Raw genomic sequence first — 19663 nt, 5'->3', positions numbered from 1 at the left:
TATTATTGCCTCTTGGGCATATCTCCTTCAGTCTCCCACTTGCACTAGAGTCAATAATCTAGATTACATTGTAATATACCTAACACCCATGGCATTCTGGTGTTGGTCATGCTTTGCCCTAGGGAGAGCTTTAGTCAACGGATCTGCTACATTCAGATCAGTGTGTACTTTGCAAATCTTTACTTCTCCATCTTTGATGTACTCGCGAATCGAGTGGTAACGCAGCTTGATATGCTTCAGCCTCTTGTGTGACCTTGGCTCTTGTGCATTGGCGATGGCACCCATGTTATCACAGTAAATGATTAATGGGTCCAATGCACTAGGAACCACACCGAGCTCTACAATGAACCTCTTCATCCATACCGCTTCTGATGAAGCCTCTGAAGCCGCTATGTACTCTGATTCTGTTGAAGACTTCGCCACCGTGCACTGCTTCGAGCTTGCCCAGCTTAATGCAGCACCATTCAATATAAACACGTACCCAGACTGTGACTTAGAGTCATCAGGATCAGTGTTCCAACTTGCAGCGGTGTAACCATTTACAACGATCTCTTGGTCACCTCCATAACAAAGAAACATATCCTTAGTTCTTTTCAAGTGCTTCAGGATATTCTTGACCGCTGTCCAGTGTTCCATTCCTGGATCACTTTGATATCTGCTAGTCAAACTAACAGCATGCGCTATATCCGGTCTAGTACATAGCATGGCATACATGATAGATCCTACTGCCGAGGCATAGGAGATATTACTCATCCTTTCTCTTTCTTCTGCCGTAGCCGGTCCTTGAGTCTTACTCAAGACCTTGCCTAGTAACATAGGTAAGAACCCTTTCTTACTTTCGTCCATTCTAAACTTCTTTAGAATCTTGTCCAGGTATGTACTCTGTGATAGCCCTATTAGGCGTCTTGATCTATTTCTATAAATCTTGATGCCTAATATATACGATGCTTCACCAAGGTCTTTCATTGAAAAACTATTATTCAAATAACCTTTTACACTGCTTAATAGTTCTATATCATTCCCAATCAATAATATGTCATCTACATATAATATCAGGAATGCTACAGAGCTCCCACTCACTTTCTTGTAAATACAGGCCTCTCCATGACACTGTATAAACCCGAAGTCTTTGATCACTTTATCAAAGCGTCGGTTCCAACTTCTTGATGCTTGCTTCAGTCCATAGATTGAACGCTGAAGTTTGCATACTCTGTCAGCATTTTTAGGATCGACAAAACCTTTGGGTTGTACCATATACAACTCTTCCTCAATGTCTCCATTAAGGAATGCCATTTTGACATCCATCTGCCAAATCTCATAATCGAAAAATGCAGCTATTGCTAACAAAATCCTCACAGATTTTAGCTTCGCTACAGGTGAGAAAGTCTCATCGTAGTCAACTCCTTGAATTTGTCGGAAATCCTTTGCGACAAGTCGAGCTTTATAGACAGTAATATTACCATCAGCATCTGTTTTTCTCTTGAAGATCCATTTATTCTCGACAGCCTTGCGGCTATCAGGTAAGTCTACCAAAGTCCATACTTTGTTATCATACATGGATCCCATTTCGGATTTCATGGCTTCTTGCCATTTGTTGGAATCTGGGCTCATCATCGCTTCTTCATACGTTGTAGGGTCCTCATCATTGTTATCCACAATCATGACATTTAGACAAGGATCATACCAATCAGGAGTGGCACGTTCTCTTGTCGATCTGCGAGGTTCAGTAGTTTCCTCGTTCGAAGTTTCATGATCATTATCATTAGCTTCCTCTGTTGCCGGTGTAGGCGGTACAGGTACAACTTCCGGTACTGCGCTACTCTGATCAACGAGTATAGATTCATCAATCTCATCGAGTTCCACTTTTCTTCCAGTCACTTCTTTAGTGAGAAATTCTTTCTCAAGAAAGGTTCCGTTCTTAGCAACAAAGATTTTGCCTTCGGATTTGTGATAGAAAGTGTACCCTATAGTTTCCTTAGGGTATCCTATGAAGACGCATTTCTCCGCTTTGGGTTCTAGCTTGTCCGGTTGTAACTTCTTTACATAGGCTTCGCAACCCCAAACTTTAAGGAACGACAGCTTAGGTTTCTTATTAAACCATAATTCATACGGTGTCGTTTCTACGGATTTTGATGGTGCTCTATTTAAAGTGAATGCGGCTATCTCTAATGCTTAACTCCAAAAAGATAACGGCAAATCAGTAGGAGACATCATAGAACGAACCATATCTAAGAGAGTTCGATTACGACGTTCGGACACACCGTTTCATTGTGGTGTTCCCGGCGGTGTCAATTGTGAAAGTATTCCGCATTTCTTTAAATGCATGCCAAACTCATAACTCAGATATTCACCTCCACGATCAGATCGTAGAAATTTAATCTTCTTGTTACGTTGATTTTCTACTTCACTTTGGAATTCCTTAAACTTCTCGAAAGTTTCGGATTTATGTTTCATGAAATAGATATACCCATATCTACTCAGATCATCTGTGAAGGTTAGAACATAACGATAACCACCGCGCGATGCTACGCTCATTGGTCCGCACACATCGGTATGTATGATTTCCAATAAGTCAGTAGCTCGCTCCATCATACCAGAAAATGGAGTCTTAGTCATTTTTCCCATTAGACATGCTTCGCATCTATCAAGTGACTCAAAGTCAAGTGATTCAAGTAATCCATTAGTATGGAGTTTCTTCATGCGTTTCACTCCAATATGACCAAGACGACAGTGCCACATATAAGTAGAATTATCATTCAATTTAATTCGCTTAGCATCAATGTTATGTATATGCGTATCACTACTATCGAGATCTAACAGAAATAAGCCATTCTTTTCAGGTGCTCGACCATAAAAGATATTATTCATAAAAATAGAACAACCATTATTCTCAGACTTGAATGAATAACCGTCTTGCATTAAACAAGATCCAGATATAATGTTCATGCTCAACGCGGGTACAAAATAACAATTATTTAGGCTTAAAACTAATCCCGAAGGTAGATGTAGAGGAAGTGTGCCGACAGCGATCACATCTACTTTGGATCCGTTTCCAACGCGCATCGTCACTTCATCTTTCAGTAGTCTTCGTTTATTCTTTAGTTCCTGTTTCGAGTTACAAATATGAGCAACCGAACCAGTATCAAATACCCAGGTACTAGAACGAGAACCAGTGAGATAAACATCTATAACATGTATATTAGATATACATTCTTACTTCTTCTTGACAAGGCAGCTCTTCAGATCAACCAGATACTTGGAGCAATTACGCTTCCAGTGTCCCTCCTCCTTGCAGTAATAGCACTCAGCATCAGGCTTAGGGCCGTTCTTAGGTTTCATAGGAGGCGTGGCAGCTTTCTTGCCACCCTTCTTGAATTTTCCCTTAGACTTGCCCTGTTTCTTGAAACTGGTGGTCTTGTTGACCATCAACACTTGGTCCTCTTTCTTGATCTCAATCTCTGCAGCTTTTAGCATGCCAAAAAGTTCAGGTAACTCCTTGTTCATGTTCTGCATATTGTAGTTCATCACAAAGTTCTTGTAACTTGGTGGTAGTGATTGAAGGACACGATTAATCCCCAGTCTGTTAGGAATCACTATTCCCAAGTCACTGAGTTTCTTCGCATGCCCGATCATGGCGAGCGTGTGCTCACTAACGGAGCTGCCTTCTTCCATCATGCAGCTGAAGAAATGTTTCGATGCTTCATAGCGTTCCACGGCCGCATGAGTTTCAAAAATAGCTTTCAGCTCTTTCATCAACTCATGAGGATCGTGGTGCTCAAAACGTTTTTGAAGATCGGATTCCAGACTGCACAGGATGGCACACTGAACTTGAGAGTACCGAGTTTTCCGAGTCTCGTAAACAGCTTTTACTTCATCGGTTTCAGTTTCTGCAGGAGGGTCACCTAGCGGTGCATCAAGCACATATTGCAGATTTCCGCCAGAGAGGAAAATCCTCACATGACGGAACCAGTCGGTGAAGTTGCTACCGTTGCTCTTAAGTTTTTCTTTCTCTAGGAACTGGTTAAAATTGATTGGGGACGCCATCTCTACAACATATATTTGCAAAAGTTTAGACTAAGTTTATGACAAATTGAGTTCAAATTTTAATTCAACATAATTAAAAATCTAGGTGAACTCCCACTCAAAATAATATCCCTCGCATTGTCTTAGTGATCACACGAACCAAATCCACCGCACCTAAGTCCGATCATCACCAGACAAGGTGTGATTTCAATGGCGAACACTCAAAGTGTTCATCATATCAACCATAGATTCATGCTCTACCTTTCGGTATCACGTGTTCCGAGACCATGTCTGTACATGCTAGGCTCGTCAAGGCCACCTTAGTATCCGCATGTGCAAAACTGTCTTGCACCCGTTGTATGCACTTGTTGATTCTATCACACCCGATCATCACGAGATGCTTCGAAACGACAAGTCTTGGCAACGGTGCTACTAAGGATGAACACTTTATTATCTTGAGATTTTAGTGAGGGATCATCTTATAATGCTACCGTCGCGATCTAAGCAAAATAAGATGCATAAAAGGATTAACATCACATGCAGTTCATATGTGATATGATATGGCCCTTTTGCCTTTGCGCCTTTGATCTTCATCTCCAAAGCACGGACATGATCTCCATCATCTTCGGGCATGATCTCCATCATCGTCGGCGTAGCGTCAAGGTCAATGGCGCCGTCTTCATGATTGTCCTCCATGTAGCAACTATTACAACTACTTTGAAATACTACTCAACATGAAATTTAAAGACAACCATAAGGCTCCTGCCGGTTGCCACAATACAATAATGATCATCTCATACATATTCATCATCACATTATGGCCATATCACATCACCAAACCCTGCAAAAACAAGTTAGACGTCTCTAATTTGGTTTGCATATTTTACGTGGTTTAGGGTTTTCGAGAGAGATCTAATCTACCTACGAACATGAACCACAACGTTGATACTAATGTTGTCAATAGAAGAATAAATTGAATCTTCACTATAGTAGGAGAGACAGACACCCGCAAAGCCTCTTATACAATACAAGTTGCATGTCGAACGAGGAACAAGTCTCATGAACGCGGTCATGTAAAGTTATTCCGAGCCGCTTCATCCCACTATGCCACAAAGATGCAAAGTACTCAAACTAAAGATAACAAGAGCATCAACGCCCACAAAACCATTGTGTTCTACTCGTGCAACCATCTATGCATAGACACGGCTCTGATACCACTGTAGGATAACGTTGCATAGAAAACAAAAAATTTCCTACCGCGAACACGCAATCCAAGCCAAGATGCAATCTAGAAGACGGTAGCAACGAGTGGATTATCGAGTCTCACCCTTGAAGAGATTCCAAAGCCTACAAGATGAGGCTCTTGTTGCTGCGGTAGACGTTCACTTGCCGCTTGCAAAAGCGCGTAGAAGATCTTGATCACGGCGCCACGAACGGGCAGCACCTCCGTACTCGGTCACACGTTCGGTTGTTGATGTAGACGACGTCCACCTCCCCGTTCCAGCGGGCAGCGGAAGTAGTAGCTCCTCTTGAATCCGACAGCACGACGGTGTGGTGTCGGTGGCGGTGGAGAATCCCGGCGGAGCTTCGCTAAGCGTGCGGGGAAGAAGGAGTAGTGGGGCGGCTAGGGTTTGGGGAGAGGGGGGCGCCGTCCATCTAGTGGTGCGGCCACCTTGTGGTTGTTGAGGTGGCCGGCCCCTCCCCTTGTCCCTCATTATATAGGTGGAAGCCCCAAGTGTTGGACTACAAGTCTCCGAATAAGACCCGAACCCAAAACCTTCCATGTGATAGGGAAACCTACCCAAGGTGGGAATCCCACTTGGGGTGGGATTCCCCCCTTCCATGTGGGGGGGTGGCCGGCCCCCATAGGGGGAGTCCACTTGGGACTCCTCCCCCTCTAGGGTTGGTCGGCCATGGAGGTGGAGTCCCTTTGGGACTCCGCCTTCCATAGTGGTTTCTTCCGGACTTTTCTAGAACTTTCTAGAACCTTCCATAGAACCTTCCGGATCATTTTAAATCTCATAAAATGGCTTCCTATATATGAATATTATTCTCCGGACCATTCCGGAACTCCTCGTGATGTCCGGGATCTCATCCGGGACTCCGAACAAATATTCGAACTCCATTCCATATTCAAGTTCTACCATTTCAACATCCAACTTTAAGTGTGTCACCCTACGGTTCGCGAACTATGCGGACATGGTTGAGTACTCACTCCAACCAATAACCAATAGCGGGATCTGGAGATCCATAATGGCTCCCACATATTCAACGATGACTTTAGTGATCGAATGAACCATTCACATACGATACCAATTCCCTTTGTCACGCGATATTTTACTTGTCCGAGGTTTGATCATCGGTATCACTTCATACCTTGTTCAACCTCGTCTCCTGACAAGTACTCTTTACTCGTACCGTGGTATGTGGTCTCTTATGAACTTATTCATATGCTTGCAAGACATTAGACGACATTCCACCGAGAGGGCCCAGAGTATATCTATCCGTCATCGGGATGGACAAATCCCACTGTTGATCCATATGCCTCAACTCATACTTTCCGGATACTTAATCCCACCTTTATAACCACCCATTTACGCAGTGGCGTTTGGTGTAATCAAAGTACCTTTCCGGTATAAGTGATTTACATGATCTCATGGTCATAAGGACTAGGTAACTATGTATCGAAAGCTTATAGCAAATAACTTAATGACGTGATCTTATGCTACGCTTAAATGGGTGTGTCCATTACATCATTCATATAATGACATAACCTTGTTATTAATAACATCCAATCTTCATGATTATGAAACTAATCATCCATTAATCAACAAGCTAGTTAAGAGGCATACTAGGGACTCTTTGTTGTTTACATATCACACATGTACTAATGTTTCGGTTAATACAATTATAGCATGACATATAAACATTTATCATAAACATAAAGATATATAATAACCACTTTTATTATTGCCTCTTGGGCATATCTCCTTCAGAAATACCCTCACTCTTTTACCATCATGCAATGTCATTTTGGTTGCGGAAGGCTCCACCACATGCACCATGCCCGGGTTAGTTGCGGCCATCGCTAACAACAACCTAGGGACACGGTTGTATGCTTCCTCTCAATCACCGTACAACATCTTGAATGCGGCTTGTTTGGCCTTCCATGCCTTCCCGTACTTGACATCGTAGGCAAACCGGGATTTAACCGTATCTTGCACGGACCTAATGCTCATGATAGGAAGTGATGAGATCTCCGTCGAGAGCTTGTATGCAATGAACTCGTATGTGAGTTGACGGTGGTCCGGCTACGCATCCTTGCCATCAAGCTTCGGCCCCCGGCACATGTGAGTGGCTACACAACTTGTTATGTGCCAAGAGGGCCCTTTTTGAAAGGTCGTGCACGGACAACCCATGGGCACCTTTTATCCACACATTTTAGCGTGTACCGCTTCTTCAAGTCCGAGTGAACAACGATGTAAGGGCGATGATGCTTAATGGAGAACTCCTTCAACCATATCTTCAATTCCAAGAATGTATCAAACGTTAGCCCTTTAGAGATCATAGCCGTCCTACCATCCACATCTCTCTTGGATAGTGGCCTAGCTCCAAGAAGTAAACTTTTGCCACCATCAACCACGGCTCCATCCGCAAGACTAACATCACGGAACAATGGTACCCGGATATCCCGTCCGGTTACCTTCTTGAAGATCTCGGCTCTTTCGGCTTCCTTGGCCGTGAAGCCATCCTCGTCAACCTCCTCTTAGGGTCCATCATCATCCGAGTCCAACGCATAGCATCGGGAATAAGGAATGGAGTGGGCCATCTCCTCTTGCGTCCAATATTTATCCAAATCACCAATATTGTTGCAATTCATCTCGAAACCATCATCACCATCGTCATGCTCATCATACTCATTATCCAACGGAGGTTGTTGGGCAATGGGAGATTGGACAATGGGAGATTGGGTGGCCTCTTCTTGGCTCATGGGTGGAGGAGTCCTCTCTCGAACGGGGGAGGAGGGCCGGTTAAGGTCAAGATCGATACGAGCATCAACCGTCTTGGTTGCAAACAACTCCAAAGCCTTATCTTGTGACCCGGCCACCGTCTCCTTGTAAATGGACCAACGTTGCTCGGAGTTGATACGCATTATCTTCCAACGGGTGTGCATTCCAAACACCACATTATGCCTTCCCTCTAGCTCAACACCATCATTTGGATCATTCCAATTCAACTCAACCCTAACTTGTGCTACCTCCTCCGCAAAGCTAGGGCTAACGTCAAACACCAAGTCAACCTCTTCCGGGTCCGGCTCTATGTTTCCCTTCAAGAAAGCATCCTTCTCCACATGATGAACATGAACAATTCTTTCCATCCCCCTAGCATAATGGGAACAACACATACACACATGTGTTCATTAGTTACCATAATCAACATAATCTACCCATACAAACTAGCACACTACCATTTCTCCTACTTCAACAACCCTAACATCCAACCAAATCCATCTCCACCCTCAAATCAACCAAATCCACATCTAGGGTTTCACATATAGATTGGAGCAAATACACAAAATCAATGGATGAAAAGAGGGGGAACGGAGGAGATTACCTCAAGCAACGACTTGGGAACGATCTCCACGGACAGATCTGACGATTTGGTGGTGGATTTGGTGGGGGGAGAGGGAGGGAGAGAGAGAGAGAGCCGGCCGCTTCCTGTGCTTGGACCGAGCGAAGAAGAGAAAGAAAGAACTGGGTCGGGCTGGGGGCGCGCGCGCGGCCGAAACTTAAGTGGATGTGTGGCGCCCTTGCCAGGGGCGCCACACTTTCAAAGTGTGGCGCCGGCGAGAGAGGCGCCACACGTGCTGCCACGTCGGATCGGGGTCACCAGCTCAGCGTCGACGGGCCACGTCGGATGGGTCTGTGGCGCCAGCGCCAGGGGCGCCACATGGGCATGTGTGGCGCCCATGAGAGGGGCGCCACACAAAAGGGTTAGATCCGTGAAATAGTTTCGCCGGAGGGTCAGTCCGTGCTTTTCTTTCAGTTTTGGGTTATTTTTGTGCAAATCGCCATCTGTTTTAGAAGGTATGAAATAATAACATAATTAATACGCCACAAATCACAACAGGGATGTAATTGTTCTATCTATGGTCAGTGGGTTGAGAGAATAACTTATAGGGTGTGGCAACCAGACTTAGACATTGTTTTTAACACTCCATATCTTGACAGAAGATCATAGACTGAAATTATAAATAAAAGAGCACTAATTAGAAATAGCAGCAAATGTGAAATTCATGCAGCGCCGCTTAACAATGTTGAAAGTTTATACGAAAAACAACGACTATTTTTTCAGTCGCATTCTTAACTCCATAACTTTAAGCTTTGGTTAACTAAATGTTGTCTACCTAAACTTGAATTGACACATAAATCGTGCAACCATGGACTCCTGATAATGTGGAAACTCAAGATACCCCCTCTTCCCAGTAGAGCATTGAAGAGCTGATGTTTGTTAAGGAATTTGTTCCTAGGAAAAGATTTAAGAAATGTGAAGAAAATATCATCTTCAGTGTCTAGTACTCCTGAATCTTCTAGTTACTGTTATTTGTATAAAGGGAAGAAGAGCTATATGTTGCACACATTGTAGGCAACAGAAAGTTACCAACTAGAAGTAACCAGGACCCTATTAACCAATCAATTATCCATTCACTAGAATACCAGCAGCTAGAACCTAATCAGAACATCACCACGGTCATGTACCAGCAACATGACAACACACACTTGTTCAGGAGATAATCACCATAATCCTAAACCTAAAACTAACCACAGCTCCTTGCCGAACCATCACAGTGCACAAGAGAGATGGAGAGAGAAGAAATAGCTCGCAGAGGTAGTAGCCGTGGAGGAAGCCATCGAGGTCGCTGAAGAAGAGGGGCAGGAAGCTGCAGCCTACCACCGCACCACGGTGGGGAGGGCCCCGGCCACCTAGGCGACAACAATAGGTGGCAGTCGTCGACGTCGGGTAGCAGGAGACTAGGGAAGTAGGGAAACTCGTGGTCGACGAAGGGGAGTAGTGGCTGCGCGGGCGCGGGCACCGTGTTGCAAGCCCGAGCCCCACGGCTAGGGTTTCGCGGGCATGCGCAATTGAGTGTTGTAGGGTGGTGCTGAAGCATGGATCCAGCGGAGGGGTTCATGCAGGCGTCACGCCGGGGCGCCGATATCGGCGGGAGGCAGCAGGAGCAGCGCCGGCGAGCCCAAGCTGCGAGGCTAGGGTTTCGTGTAGCCGCGCGTGCAGGCACGGGCGTCCATCGTGGCAGCGGGGAAAGTGGTAGAGGAGAGACGCGGGAGTTTCAGCGGTCTACGATGGCGGCGGATGCGGCAGGTACCGGCGGTTGCAGCTGGCGGCGTCGGCGGCCGCGGCATCGCAGGGGGAAGAGGATCGACAGGCGCGTGCGAGGTCTGGCTGGGTGAGAACTGGGGGTCGGGCTGTCGGTCTGGGAAACTTTTCAGTTTAGTCCTTATACTCCCTCCGTTCCACGGAAAATGTCGCGCCGGTATTTGTTCAAAACAACCCTTGTGAAATTTCCGACCAATCCTGACCTCCTCGCAGCCTCTTCCCCACGCTGCCGCCACATTGCCTCCCCCACTCCGCCGCCACCTCCTTGTGGTCCTGGTCCAGCATACCTTCTTTCCCTCCTCTAACCCACTATCACGCCGTTGCCTCAGCTGATTCGCGGAGAAGGTCCGGCCGCCGCCGGCCATCTCCAGCTGCAGAGGAGGCCAAGCGGGGGTGCAGCAGTTTGAGGGGAAGCAGATGGAGCTGCTAATCTTATTGCCACCTATAAAACTCAAGGAAAAAAATAGCGCGCTATAACAAAATAGCGTGGGTCTAAAAATACGCTATTAGCATGCTATAGCGTGCTATTAACACGAATAGCGCGCTATAGCGCCGAAATAGTGTAGCGTCGGCTCTCTAGATATGCTACAGCGTGCTGTTAGCGTTGGAATAGCGCGCTATTTTTTTCCATGATAAAACTATTACATCTATATTGAGAGTATGTCTTCTGGTGATAGCGGTGGAGCTGCTAATCTTATTGCCAGCATCAAGATATCCAAGATCCCTATAGTTTCATTTATATTGACTGTTCTATCGAAACTGAAGAGTATTGTAAATTTCTGATTGTTGCTCAACTTCACGAAACCAACAAAGTAGCAGGTTATTTCATGCCACATTCATACTAAATGATCTATCAGAATTATTGGAGTATTACTTTTCCTGCTGTTGTCTATTGCTTTCTTATTCCCCTTACAACTTACATGTTGTTCTCACTTCTAAGTTCCTTGCAATTTCTAGGTAGAGATGTTTAGCCTGCTGCTACTCATTCTATATGATACAAATCGATCTGTTTAATGTTGCTTTTCTGAAGGTGAGAAAATATGGTTATACTCATTTATTTATTTTTCTAATTGCTGTAAAAAAAAATTAGTTATGCATTCTCCCCGAGTATGTGGAAATCAAGTCTGCTACCATGCAGTCTTTTTTTGCTTAGTGTTTTGAGATGCAGGTAGTTGCTTGTGGTATTACAATTCTGATTATCTTTTTACGACTATTTGAACAGCTTGTTCTATATCATATTGATTGGACTTCTAAATTGTAACATTGAATGTCCAGGCCAAAGACAATGCAATTGTTACTCTTCATTAAGTATAGATGTTAGTTTAGTCCTTGTCCGATAGCAAATAGGATCAAACTGCAATACGTTCATCCTTATAGTGTAGCATATCATTCTTACTGTGAGGAGAGAACAGGCTGAATGATTCAGTTAAAAGTGAATTCCCTTGTCGATAGAAATGCTAGAAGGAAATAAATGGCAGCTTTCAACTTTATGCAGTGTTCATTATTTCTTTGTATAATCTTTACCTCACCCTACTTTTATATGTTTCATATACCGCTCGTCCGCATATGATGGGTATGAGGTGATGGCAATGTCAACGGTTGCATCTCATGACAGTGTTCTGACACCCTCCTTATCTAGGTGGCTGTCGTGGCCGCCAGATGCAGAATCCATGGGGGCAAACCATGTTCGCTGTCGTACGGAAGCTATGCCACAATGGGCATGCATGACACTTATTCAATGGCTCAGGACCATCGAACATGATCAAGAAGAAATACCGAATGTTCTTTATTCAATGGCTCAGGACCATCGAACATGATCGAGAAGAAATGCCGAATGTTCTGAGCAGGTATGTACATTCCAGCGACAGATGCTCTATTTCAAAATTCTAAGCTTCCTGGCGGTTTTATCTTGGTGACCACATGCTATTGCTTCAGATATTAGAAAGCTGAGATGATCAGAATAATTTAAATCTAAATGTATATAAGAACAGGTATCAGAATAATTGCAACCGTATTGGTACTCTTGGCACATCCTATGCTATGCTATTATCAGAAAAAATGGAACGGTAGCAATTCCATTACGACACATGCTCGGCTAAATCACCTGCCACCAGGACATGTACAAATTTCGGAGCCCACTCCATCCATAGAGACTTAGGAATGTGTCGTCTCTCACCCCCATCAAGTACCATGCTATGATCCAAGTTGGTGCTCAGAGAATTGTTTGCAGATGACTAAGATAAAATTCTGAATTTAAATTTGTTTAGAAGAATATTACATATGTGAGTACTGAGTAATGAGTATAATGCAAAACAAAAATTGACCTTCTTGGCTCAATCCTCTATCAAGAAGCATATGAAAATCATAAAATTGAAATAATCTGATTATCTATGAAATACCTTAGTGGTCTTCGTTGTTGGAGTCTCATGGTTCAGATTATGCCCACAATTTTTATTTGAGTTTCTTAACAGGTCAGAGGTGAAACAATAATATTTTCAAGTTAATCAAGTGTGCAGTCTTTATACAGTTAAAATGTACTGTTGGCAGAGTGTTCTAATTGATGTTTCCAAATATAAGTTATGCATGATCTGGGTGTCCCATTTCAAATGTGTTTGTTTGTGTCTCTCATTCTAATTTTTGTTCCTCTTGATGCAAATATGTACTTGCTATTCTATAAAACATAGTATGGTGTTGTTTAGATCCTGAGCCTGGCTCATTAGAGACCTTGAAACATGCATGAAGAGGAGAGTTGTGCTCCCTGCCAGACATATGCATAGTCCATTGACAGATCATCTATTCTTTTACTACAACATAAATCCCGAAACCTAACTGTTCTTTTTCGATTGACTGAATGTAATGAAGACGAGCTGAAAAGGTTGAAGATCGATAGTTCATACTACAACATAAATCCCGAGACCTGCTGTTCTTTTGGATTGGGTATATTTAATGAACACCCGTTGAAAAGGTAGAAGATCTCAGTTTGTTGCTTCCACGGTTCCACCTCAGGATCCCAGTTATAAATTTGCTTCTTTTGTGTGCTTGTGCAAGTGCCATTCTTTTAATTTTTCTTGGGGTGTCAGACCTGTCGCACTTTCTCATGCCTTCCAATGAATTCCTTAACATTAGGATTTGTCCATGCAAAAAAAAACATATCTAAAGGACAACTGGAGATATTTAATGTGGAGATTTTAGAAGTACACAATTACTCCTTAGGATTTTGTAGATTAAGCCAGAAAGAGATCTCTTCCGTGTCTTCACCATATGTTTGCGCATTGGCTTACGAAGTGGACAACCATTACCATGATCAATCATGTACGTCAGAGTTTGCCTCGCTATGCTTGCATGATTAACTCACCAAAGTATACTTGGTAACGTTAATGCCAGGACTTACCTTTCCGGTAAATACAGAAAAATGCCTGAAACTTCGCAAGTTTTATGCCTCCTTCTATGCAGTGTTTTTACCTGAATGTCCACTCTTCCATTTCTATGCAGATGCTATTGGTATATTGGCATGTATATGGTCTGTTGTCACCAACTGATGTTTAAGGTCGCCCAAGCGGTTCTAAGTCTCTCAGCAAGCTACCGGTCTCAAGTCGCATACAAATATTTTTGGAGATTGCTTTGCGTGAAAGGTAATCTGCAGCTTGGCATGCCATATGGTGATCTATGTGTATGTTCTTTACCTATTTAATATATCGATGATGTGGTGTATAGGCCACAGGGATATTTGTGCCTTTTTGAGCTTATCTGTGAGAAATCAAATGGAGTTGAGATGACCACTATATAAGAGTTGCGTGTTATGAATCTACATATAGGATTGGTAAGTATTTGTTGTTTACTCGACGGTTTACCTTTAAGTAGGACATTGCATTGTGTTTCACAGTGTAAACTGTTTGTATGCAAAACTAAGATCGATGACTTGCAGCGCAACCAGAACTGGTGTTTTCTTTCATGTAATGGTTGTACTTGGAAGTTAATTCTAGAAGATACTGTTTAGAGGTATTCTGAGGACCATGCTCACACTAAACCACGAGCCTACTTAATAGGATTTTAAGTTTACTTCAGATAATTATTATTGCAGCAGGAGAAAGCTTTGGTTTGGATGTCTACTCAAACTAAACCATGAGGTGGTTTTATTTTGTGATATATTACCTCTGTACAGAATTATAAGACGGTACAGTGTGGTAAAACGTCTTATAAATCGGTACAGAGGGAGTAGGCCAAGACTGAAATCAGTAAAAGTTTTAATGTTCCGATGGCTGAAACCCATATGTGGTGTCTATCGAGCCTGCAGAAATCTCTATTTTGGTTTGGAGGAATTAGTTCATGGGTGTCACCATTTCATAGTAGTAATTCTTAGAGAAGACGTCCCTTTCCAAGTCCTTCGGTTTTACCAATAAGGCTACATTATTTTTGCTGCCTTTGCATCATCTGGATCAGATGCCGGCGAAACATGGTTCAGGGTTATTACATGCTTTTCTGTTTGCATTGTGTAATACTCACCTATTGTTTGCTAAAGCCGGGCAAGGAAGTGGCGACAAGGGGGTCGAGTCACCTGGGATTGATGCAGCTCTTCTTTCAGGATCAGACACTCCACCTGCTGTTCTGGTTTGTATGGAAACGATTATTAGTTGAACTCTTTCAACCCGGTGACTTATAATGTTCAATTGAGGAAGCCTCTGCCATAGAATCTACGGGCAGTGAGAAGGCCGGGGATATAGTTGATGTCATCTGACCAATTTTCCAAAAAATGCAGTGCCTCGGGCGTTGATTTATTGTTGCCTCACATTTCGTAGATGGTTGTTGGTCGCCGGCATTGAAGAAAATTTGTTTGACAATGCACAAAGAGGTCGACCGTATGTTTCATGCCGAGACATTATGGTTGTTGGACTACATTCATTTTGATTGTATCCTGTTTGCCTTTTTTTAGGCCCGCTTATGAATAACTGTATCAACAGCGACAAACTTTTTATTTGTTGCGGACTAAGAGGTGAAATTGTGGTCATGATGTTGTCTACCCTATTCACACCAGTGTAAGGTTGAACCTGTTATGTTGGTACAAATATGGATAGAATATGCTCCCCCTTGACTATAACATGTGCGAAATGGAGTTGTGTTTTCTGCTACAGTGTTCTTTGTGGTGACAAAACTAGATGATGCGGATTTACGGATTTACGGATTTACGTGACGTAACCTTTTATGGAGATTTCGTGGGAACTTGCAATCAAAAGAATGATAGTTAGACGTTCTTTCTTATTAGTGTATTATTATTACTAGTAAGCATGCCCGTGCGTTGCTACGGGTTGAACAACTAAACGACCACAACTGCCTCTCCGGTACCAGTGGCGGGGACGAGCGGGAGGGTCAGATCACGAGGACCTTCTATGACGATGTGGTAAGCACATAACGTTGACGACCACCCTCCGTGGTAATGATGGTGAGCAGGACAGTGGATGCAAGTCGTCGGACAGTGTTCCTAAGCGATGGACAAGCTTGTCTCGGATGCGTCGGGGTTGTACTCGCCGGGGGTCTGCTCGCAGGCTACCAAGCTTGTCGCTCGCACGGTGTTCTCCTCCTCAGGAGAGTCAAGTCCAAAAATGGTGGTGGTAACGACGGAACCCAGTGTACCAGCAACAGGGGGAAAATAGGAGGAGTTGCACGCCGGTACGCGATATTGTCAGTACATGTTCAGAACCAAACTCACCTAGATTCAGTAGACACTATGGAGCGAAGATAGAAGAAGCTTTCGGCTAGTCATTGATCTGCAACTCGTACGTGAGAGCAGCCGAACAATACACCAGGATCGAACTTAGTTAACACTACAATGTCATGCCATGACGTAGGTAACAGAACATGTACATAGGAGATGCGACCTTTACTAACACAACATGCACCAAGTTCAAGTGAACATACAGAGAGATAACGTGATGAGTTCCCAACCCGGGCGGCTGCGACCGGACCAGTGGCAGAGGCAGCGTCGGCGGCTTCGAGCATGGGCAACCTCAGAAGCTGTTGGCGCCTACTCGTCTAGTCGTCTTCCACCATCGGGAGCAGGTTCAATGTCCGGGCCCCATTCCTGGCGTTGTTAAACCGCGGGGCCTAGATGGTGGCCATCATAAGCTTGCCAGACTTGTGTGGGCGCGAGTGTGCAGAGGCTCGCGGCTGGAACGCTCTCGCGGGTCGGCGGGTGCCGCCGCCTGGGACTTTGGGAACTGTTCTAGGGCTGGCATTGCCGCTTCGTTTTTCCTCACCACCTGTGAGTCCTAGTCTCCCGGCACGGTCGTGCCCAAGCGACGCTGGCCCGACACAGTCCTTTATTGGTTGCATCTCAAGGATGTCTTTGGTGGTGCTAGGGTCGGACTTGGAAGAAGATGGCGCGGCGGAGGTAGCTCATGGGACGAGCATTCGGCGACTTGGCGTGTTGCGCTCTTCCGTTGATCTTGATTATTGCCTTTCTTCATTGGATTGTATAAATGAATCGTCATCCAGACATAGGCTCCTACTTGTTAGAGCATCCCCAGCCGTCTCCCCGACGAGACCCCCAGGACCGCGTTTTATCATCCGGATGGGCGAAAACGGCCCAGTCGCGTCCCTGGTTCCTCGTTTTCGTCCGGAATAGGCCTTTCATCCGTCCGGAGAGCCCAGGCCATCCCCGGCACCTCGGGGAGCGCTCGGGACTCCGGACGAAACGTAAGCGCGGGAAACGCCGAAAAAACTTCTCGCGCGTCTGGTGGCCCCAACTTGTCGGCGAGAGACACCGATCGTCGTCCTCATCGCATCGTCTTCCGCGCGCTGTAAAAGCCTGCCGCCGGTCAGTATTCGCCGGCCGCGTAGCTTCCACGCGGCGAGTTAATGCCGTTGCCTCGGTATCACGCACGCCTACCTCTATTTATCGCCGAACTACCGTGCCTGCCCCACATTCACCTCGCTCGCTTTCCCCCAAATCTTCCCCGATCTCGAACGAACCAGCGGCGATCAAGCAATGGCGAACGACGGTGCGGCCAACAATGGCTTCGGCCGCCGCTCTCTCCACCAATGGGAGGGACGGCTCCTCCATAGCGCGGGCTACCCGGCGCCACCAGACTCCCGCGCGCCGGGAGGATGGAGACTAAGCGCGGGCGGCGTGTCGATCCCGCCGCCGCCAATGGGTCGGGCTGCCCTGGAGGCGGAGATCGACGCCGTGCTCGCCACTTTCACCGACGAGCAGCGCACGGAGCCGCTCTTCTTCCCCGACGCCTACGACTCATGGACCGAGTTCTTCCGGCGCAGGTACGAGCGCGAACTCACCGCGTATGACGGCCCTCCTCCTCCTCCGGCAAGGAACAACGCCGCCGGTCGCCGCCGGTGGTGGAGCGCGCCTGGCCGCACCCTCCCGAATGTGCTCGCGCACATCGAGGGCGGGAATTCCCCCGTCCTGCAAATGCCGCCGCCGGAGGCAGCTACTGTGTCGCGCCGGTGCGGTAGCTCCTGGCTGCCGAGGTGGATGGCGCCGTCCTCCTCCTCGTTTGGGTCAAGGTCGGCGTCCAGGTCCGGCGGGTCGACGTCGGTCTTCGTTAAGAAGGAGCCGGCGTCTCCGTCGACACCGGTCTTCGTCAAGAAGGAACCGGCATCTCCATCGCCGACCAGAGGGCGCAGCAGCGGCGCCCTCGTCATCTGCGACCAACCCTCCTCTCCACAACGCGGGCGGAAGAGGAAGTCGGCGAAGAAGGAGGCCGCCGCGGCCGCCGCCAACCAGCTCGCCGAGGAGGAGGCGAAGCGCGCGGAGGACGCCGCGGTGGCGGAGGCGATCGCCAGGTCACTGAAGGACCTGGTGCCCGCCGACAACAGCCTCCCCATCGACGCCGCACTGGAGTGGTCCAGGTGCGACTGGGAGCGCCAGGAGGCGGAGCAGCAGCGGCAGCTTCTGGATCTGGCTGCCGCGCGTCAACTCACCGCCCTCGCAGCCGCACCAGCCGCCGGAAGGAATGCCGCGCCCAGGGAGGTGATCAAGCTCGAGGAGAGCAGTGACGACGACATCTCCCGGTCGTCGCCGCCACGCGCCGGCGATGCTGGCCAGGATACGAGCCGCTGGTACGAGGCGCCGCCGCCCCAGGACGACGTCGGCTCGAGCGACGACGATGACGGTGGCGACTACACGGCCTTCTACCATCATTTCGGCATGTAGGAGGCCGGTTTTAGTTTAAGTTTAAGTTATCCCTTGGCGAATTCAAATATATGTACGAATTCGGCCTTTTTATGTACGAACTCGCCTCTATATGTTAAATATCATTAAATTTCGTTTATGTTTGAACTTGCTTCGCCCAATTTTGTCTGAATTCGCCGTATTACATCAAACTACTTACATCCATCCTGAACTCGCGGCTGGAAAAATAGGTCTCCCCAGACCAATTTTTACATCCATCCGACGCTATTTAGCGCCGGATTTCGGCCTGGAGGGGCCAACGACTGGAGATGCTCCTACAGCCTACAATTGTTTGGTAGATTTCCGGAAACAACGCATGCACTGATAGCCGCGTTCCCAAACTGAATTTTTGCTATTGATGATGACGGACGGAAAACAATGACCAGACAGGCGTTGGCATGAGATCACCTCTGAATTTCTTTCACGTGGACTGAATTTGCTGTCGGGAGAGAGTTCAAGACGAAACAAACTCACGTCGTATGCTTCTTTGGGAAGGCCGTGTACAGCGTGTATGTTTATACCTGATGCCTAATTTGTTTATGTTCTAGTAGGACACGGTTCTCACGTTAGATGGACGAAACAATTCTAATAGAACACGGCCTCCGCGATGACCGACGCTAAACGAGCATAGGCAGAGACGGACGTACGACACCTAACATGGACGGACGGACGCGATTTTACGAGCGAACGGCTGCGATTTTGCGACGACCAAACCAAACCAAACTACGGAAACACTTTTGCTTTTATTATTATTAGGTATGGATAAGAAGAAGAATAAGGAAACACAAGTAAATCTACTATGTCGATAACCATATGAAGCCAGGATGAATAGGCGAGCCTATTCACCTAGTTCTATGTATATTCCCTGATGTTTTTTTTGCCGTGCTTTCCCTGGTATTTTGGACCTTCTTAGGAAGGTAAACTTCTTTTTATGCAGAATGGTAAATTTTAAAAATACAAGTCTTCCAATTTTTGAGATTTTTTTTACTTGTGCCATGTTGTTTAGTAGGCAATCATTTTATTGTTATTGTTTAGTAGGCAATCATATTATTTATAACTGAA

The 19663-nt window shown here is 46.0% G+C and overlaps 1 long non-coding RNA gene across 1 annotated transcript; it reads left to right on the top strand.

The window, feature by feature from the left end:
* Positions 1–12715: 12715 nt before the first annotated feature.
* On the top strand, positions 12716–15336 carry LOC127291786 (uncharacterized). The gene is made up of 3 exons (XR_007844721.2): positions 12716–13817; positions 13912–14239; positions 14345–15336. It is a non-coding gene; the product is annotated as an uncharacterized lncRNA (long non-coding RNA).
* Positions 15337–19663: the final 4327 nt, after the last annotated feature.

Source organism: Lolium perenne, chromosome 4 (assembly GCF_019359855.2).
Source record: "Lolium perenne isolate Kyuss_39 chromosome 4, Kyuss_2.0, whole genome shotgun sequence".
Taxonomy (NCBI): domain Eukaryota; kingdom Viridiplantae; phylum Streptophyta; class Magnoliopsida; order Poales; family Poaceae; genus Lolium; species Lolium perenne.
This window is presented reverse-complemented; position numbering and strand designations above follow the sequence as displayed.